The sequence below is a fragment of the Octopus bimaculoides genome, chromosome 18 (assembly GCF_001194135.2).
Source record: "Octopus bimaculoides isolate UCB-OBI-ISO-001 chromosome 18, ASM119413v2, whole genome shotgun sequence".
In the NCBI taxonomy this organism is placed as follows: domain Eukaryota; kingdom Metazoa; phylum Mollusca; class Cephalopoda; order Octopoda; family Octopodidae; genus Octopus; species Octopus bimaculoides.
Window position 1 is genome coordinate 49,418,807 of NC_068998.1, and position 6,380 is coordinate 49,425,186.

General features: G+C 35.9%; 1 long non-coding RNA gene across 1 annotated transcript; it reads right to left on the reverse strand.

The window, feature by feature from the left end:
* Nucleotides 1-3,751: 3,751 nt before the first annotated feature.
* On the reverse strand, nt 3,752-6,333 carry LOC128249834 (uncharacterized). Its single transcript, XR_008265958.1, has 4 exons — nt 6,222-6,333; nt 5,123-5,211; nt 4,296-4,340; nt 3,752-3,845 (listed from the first exon to the last, which is right to left on the reverse strand). It is a non-coding gene; the product is annotated as an uncharacterized LOC128249834 (long non-coding RNA).
* Nucleotides 6,334-6,380: the final 47 nt, after the last annotated feature.

Consider the following 6,380-nt stretch of genomic DNA (forward strand, 5'->3'; position numbering starts at 1 on the left):
GCAGTAACCACACGGAACGTAACCAAATTGTTTTAAGAACCATCAAACCACACGCAAACTCGAACTGTAAATTTTGAACTCGAAATTTGAACTATCAACACATAAACTCTTTCTTTATTTGCCACACACGATCTACAGAAACGCCCATTGATTTATGTTAGCATTGCGAATATCACATTAAAATCATTTTAAATTTAGGTTTTTCTCATAATGGAACTATTGATACAGCCAAACACGAAATGGTACTTCCGTTTCTACTGGTGCTATGACGAAAAAATCTATATTCCTACTAGACATTTAAAAAAAAAAAAAGATTTGAATCTCCACTTGAATATCAACTACAATATTATGTTTTGCTCGACACAAATAACGAAATCCTATTCAAGTCAGTGATGTTCATGACAAGCAATTAGACCCATCACAAATTCAGAATAAAATATATATCTACATCATGGACTCCGTTGAATGCTGCAAAACGTACTTTTAGAAACATTCATTGTTATATATGACTATACTTCCGTCTGTCAAAGTTCCATCAGCCATGTTATTATTTACGCTTACTGAAATTTTCGCGTTCTCTTTATGTTTAAACTATGAGAGTAATACGCTGTAGTAAATAAATGTCAGTAACATGTTTTTAAGCCTGACATTTCAGTTCTAAAAGTATCGTGCAACTCTTAGTCTTGTATTGTCGCCTCCAAACAATTGTGGAGGCTAAAATATGCTTGTAACTAGTATATGACTTATTGGCCACTGAGCATTTCAGCCCAAATGTATAGCTCAGAAAAAAATAAATGGCGAAAATAAAAATGAAATTATTAGTACGCCGCAGTTCAGTAAAGAAGTTGACCACAATAGAATATCACAAACACAAACACAAAGAGAGAGAGAGAGAGAGATAGAGAGAGAGAGAGAGAGAGAGAGAGAGAGAGAGAGAGAGAGAGAGAGTCGCACACACACACACACACATACACACACACACACACACACACACACACACTTGCACGCACACACATCTAACATAACTAATGGATACAACCGTAAGTGACAAGAACACCAGAAGAAGATCCGTTGAAATATAAAACACACAAATCATTAAAGGCTGGACAACACCTATAAAAACTAGTACCAATAATAGTTCTAGGACTAAATTGTGGCATATTGTCCTTTGCGGGAAACACATCTCCGCCATCCATAGATTATATATAAATATACATGTATATGTGCGTGGACATATGTGCCTGGACATATGTGCGTGGACATATGTGCGTGGACATATGTGCGTGGACATATGTGCAATATTTAACCAGAACTAAACAAAAATAAATGGTTACGTTCGCACTTAGTAGCATGGTGGAACCCCAAATTCCAGTACATATTTCATGTTTATCCTCTAAATATTTCTGGATGGACTTGAAAATCCCCAGAATATCCAAAACTACATAGAGATTCTCTAAAATGTCTGTTATATCTTATTTTGAATAAAATCATTTTTAATGAATCATATCGATGCATATTCGAAGAAATACTGTGAACATGTTTGATTTCTTGCTTTTTATAAAAGTTACTTATACACCAGTTGATATAAGCGACTTCATGAGACTGACCTGCCGCTCAAATTTTAAGGTCTTTCCCTCTGTGGTCATTGATTTTCCCGTGAAAATCTGAAGAGCACGTTGCATAATCCATCTTGTTATGAATCAGGATAGTCAAAATATTGTCACATTTAATAAGATGGATATCATCTGAGGAACGTTGTTTACCTACAGAATTTAAGCAATTAAAAACATTTGGACATTTCGTTAATAGTAATATAAGGAATAAATTTCGCTTTCACCAACGAGTAAGCGAATTGGGAGCAATTTTTATTTTGAAGATGGAGGGAATAATACAGAAAGGCTGAAGTGTATCTGAACAGTAAATAAAGCAATAATTTCGTTATTTTTCGCATGCTAAGAAGAAAAACTACGATGCTTAAAATCTTGAGTATCCAGTTATGCACACTTATGCATTTATTATAATACCATATCTATTCATTGTTAGTACGTTCTCACAGCGTCCAGCTTGAATATCTATCTGTCGTTGATTATCCTCATTAGAGTATCGTCCTATCTTTATTATATATGTATTGAGGGCAGCGAGCTGACAGAATAGTTAGTATGCCGGGCGAAATGCCTAATGATATTTCTTCTGTCGCTAAGTTGTCATTTCAAATTTCTCCGCGATTGACTTTGTCTTACATCATTTCGCGGTCGATAAATCAAGTACCAGTTGATTACTGGTGTGGTGGTAATCGACTATCTCCCTCCTTCAGATTTCAGGCCTTGTGCCTATAGTAGAAAGGAATATTATATATGTGTTACTAACACATGCGATTCACTGGCAGAAGGAAACTATGAGCCGAAACTACCCCCACCGGATGGTTGAATGTAACAAGAGCATTGCCACTCGTTTTTCTTCAGACGACAGCGAATTAATTATTTACCGATGCGTGTATATGACTTGACTTCAACACATATAGTTCACGGTGTACACAGACAAGAAAATATCGCAAAAATTACCTGCCGAGAAGTATTGAGAGTAAGACAATAATTTATTTTGTGTCTTCTCGTTGTTCGATATGGGTCCTATTAAAGGGGTTTATATCAGACGTTTTGAAACACGTCTAGTAGTGGCACTTATAACTTTTTTCGATTATTGTAAATTCGCTATACCATTAGCATGCATCTCTGAAATGTGGACAGTTAATAAATCTCGAAGTGACAATTTACATGTATATAATGAAACAGCTGCGACGAATTATATATATCAAGCTCTTTGACAAGATCATGAGTAAAGAGATCCTATGGTCTGCTTGTCTTCCTTCAATGATGGAAATCCTCATTGACAGGCATTTCCGTTGGGTGAGACACGTAGATAGGATGAACAAAATTTTATTCTGCATACAAATCCTTTACTTCCAAATATAAAAGGGAATTTATGATGGATTCGGGGCCTTAAACAGTCTTATAAGAAGGAGTCAGAAGGTGGTTGTCGTAGAATTTCTACGGCTTCACCAGCCCCAATTTCAGGACTCAAAATCCCCCCAATTGAAGCTGATGGATTCTTTTGTCAAAACACTCTCTTTCGATGAGAAAATAAATCGTTGCCGTGTGGCGAACGGTGGAAGGACAAACAAAGGCACACTGCATACGTTATACACTATGTGAATAGGTACAGGCATAAAATTTCCTTCTTTTACAGAAGCCCATAAGACATTTTTTGTTCAATTCTATGGTAGAAGTCTCTCACCCAGTGTGTAGTACAGAGGAACAGAAATGAAACCGTGCAGTTGTTAAATCGAAATATTTAACCATAGTCTCTCTAACCAACAATCAAAAACAGTTTGCAAGAGATGCACTTAGCTGACTGAATTGAGCACAAAGCCTTGTTCATGGATGTGGGGACCAAATTAGGCGAACAGAACAATAATTTGGGTGATAAATATATACATAAAAAAGTCGCTGTCCTGGTCATAGATACTGTGCCTTTCTGCAGCATGTGTGATTTCTCCAAAATCAAAAGACTCCAATTTATTGCTCCATGATGAGTAACGATTGGAACCATGCAATTTTTGGAAAGACCTTTCAATAGGCCCCGGGTCAGTGAATGACTGTGACTGTCCGGTCAGTAAAAGGGAAAGTGTTTACAGCTACAGGAATGATGTATTATTTTTATATTCCCTTCTCCGCAAAATTACAACAAACGATACTTGTGGTGGTAGCATACATCTTTATTTGTAGAAGTTATATTTAAATAATCAGTGATGTCAGGGCTTCACTTTGGAATAAGTTCTAGGAAGCGTCCTGTAAGAGGAAAATATATTTGTATTGGAACATTGGTATGGAGTTGAATTGAGCAGAAGTGTGTAATTACAAACTTAGCACTAACGTGATTACGTCATATAATTATCAGAACATTACATTAACTATATCAAAGTATATGGTGTGCCGACAAAAGTATTTAAGCCGAGAAAACAATTCGAGTGTTTGCTATCTGCCGATATATGCTACTCTCTTGCTGAGAAACGGTTTAACTGTTGCAATTGAAGAATACAGGAGGTATGCAAAATCATTATAGGACATCGGTAGAGGTTAACGAAATATTGCACAGGATTCTGTTTAGAATTCACGTTCACAGAAGCATAAATCGTAGTAAAATTTTGCAACGAATTGACATGAGAAAATATGTGGTATTAGTCTCCTTGCAATGTTCCTTTTGTGATGAAGCAAAATAATCTGAACTATATTACGTACCTTTGTGATATTATTTTCTGGGGCTGTGCATCACGTAGTTTTTTACTGGAAATGAACATTTCATTAAATATTATATATATATCAATATGTATATTGAGAATCACAAAATTTTCGGGAGAGTATTTGACAATAACAATAGCATGAGTGGTAGTTGCCTTCTCGACCACAGAAGGAAGGGAATCCATGAAGACACAATTCTAATTTAGAGTGTAATTATCTGGAATGAGTATTGTGAGACAGTTATCTCACATTTGAATATTCCCGTTTATTCAGAGACCTTTATACATTACACGATTGCTACCTTAAATGCACGTATTGACGATACGTTTCATTTAGTTAGGAGTAGAATGCAATACGAATTAACAAATGAAATTATTGAACGCAAATGCAACGAGTTTGCGTCACGAACAAAGAGTCAGACATTGCTGTGTGATCAAGAAACTATTTTGGCAACTACCTTGTCTCTATTTCAGTCCTACATGACAGAATCATGGGCCAATTTCTTCTACTATATATCCGAACTGACAAACTCTTTGTAAGAAAGTTTAGTGAAGGGAGACTGTGTGGAAACCCACCGCATATATGTTGTTTGGATGTTTAATACGTGTTTTTGTTGTTATGGTTGTCACCCATCACCGCTTGGCATCCTTTTAGACTCCTTGCAATATAGCGCTTCTGGAATAGAGGCAGGTAAAACGAAACGAAATTTAAATGACGTACTGGGGTTCGAGTAAACCCTTCGAATCAGTTCCCAAGCACGGCCCGCTCTTCTGTCACTGGAACACGCAAAAGACATGGATATATTACAAAATACCAAAGAGACTTACTGTTGCAATGCGAATCAAATTTGGCGTCGAAGTGTTTAGAACATTGCATATTTAAACCCTTCAAACATTTCGTCCAATAAACGTAGTGCCTGGAACATAAATGAACAGATTTCTATTGTGTAAACACTTCATTAACTTCATTGCTTTTCATTTATATCTACGGGAATGCATATTTTTCTTCGAGTGTGTTAATTACATACAGAGATATTTTTGGTTGATTTCTAGTATAGCAATCATATACATAAAACATTGTCTAACATTTTGGCCTCTACTTTTTCATAGAAATTACCAGTGTACGAGTTAATTGTATCGATATAAACTTTTATCATTGTCAGAATGATCTTCCAATAGACGCCCACGACCACCATAGTAACGTGACGTTATCTTTAAAGAAATATCTTGGAAAAATTACCAGACATTAACTACAGTTATATATACATATACTCCTTAACGGAAGACTTTTGGATAAAGAGAATGAGTTGTTGCAAGTTAAATATTCAAAGAAATCATCAGTCTTTATGCAGTATAGTTTTAATTGGCAATAACCAACATAAGATGTTGTCCGTGGATATTGGTTTCCAATCTTGCCACCAGGCTAGTAAATTTGTAGGAGCATAGACTACTACATGAAGTCCATTAGTACTTATTTTATTGAGACCAAGAGTGATTAAAGGCAATTTGAACCTCGGAATTTGAATTCAGACACGTAGGAGAAATAAAAATGTCATTAGGTATTGTGTCGACATGCTAAAGATTCTGCCGCCTATACGGTATTATTGAACACTAGAATAAAGGCAGAAAAGTTTGCACACCGAGGAAAATGCCTGGCGGCATTTCGATTGTATTTACGTTCTCAATCCAAATACTGCCGAGGTCAACTTTGCCTTTTTATCTTTTCGAGTCTACAAAATAATTACCAGTAGAGCAGTGATGTCATCAAATTGACTCAACTCATTCTCCAAACATGTTGGCCTTAGAAAACTCGATTATTTGATAAAATAAGGCAGCGAATTGTCAGATTCTTTAGTACGCCACACAACATGATTAACGCCATTTACTGAATGAATATAATGAACTATTTGAGCAAGAAATTACGTACAGACACATATCTTCATGAGTTTCTTCCTCAGGATTTTGTTTATAATTGCAAACTTCCTGGGCCGTTTTAAAGCAATAATCTGAATAGGCTGAATAATCTGATAGGGTCACACCTGAAAAGCAATATTCATGTCTATATTTGCGGGTATGTATGTATATA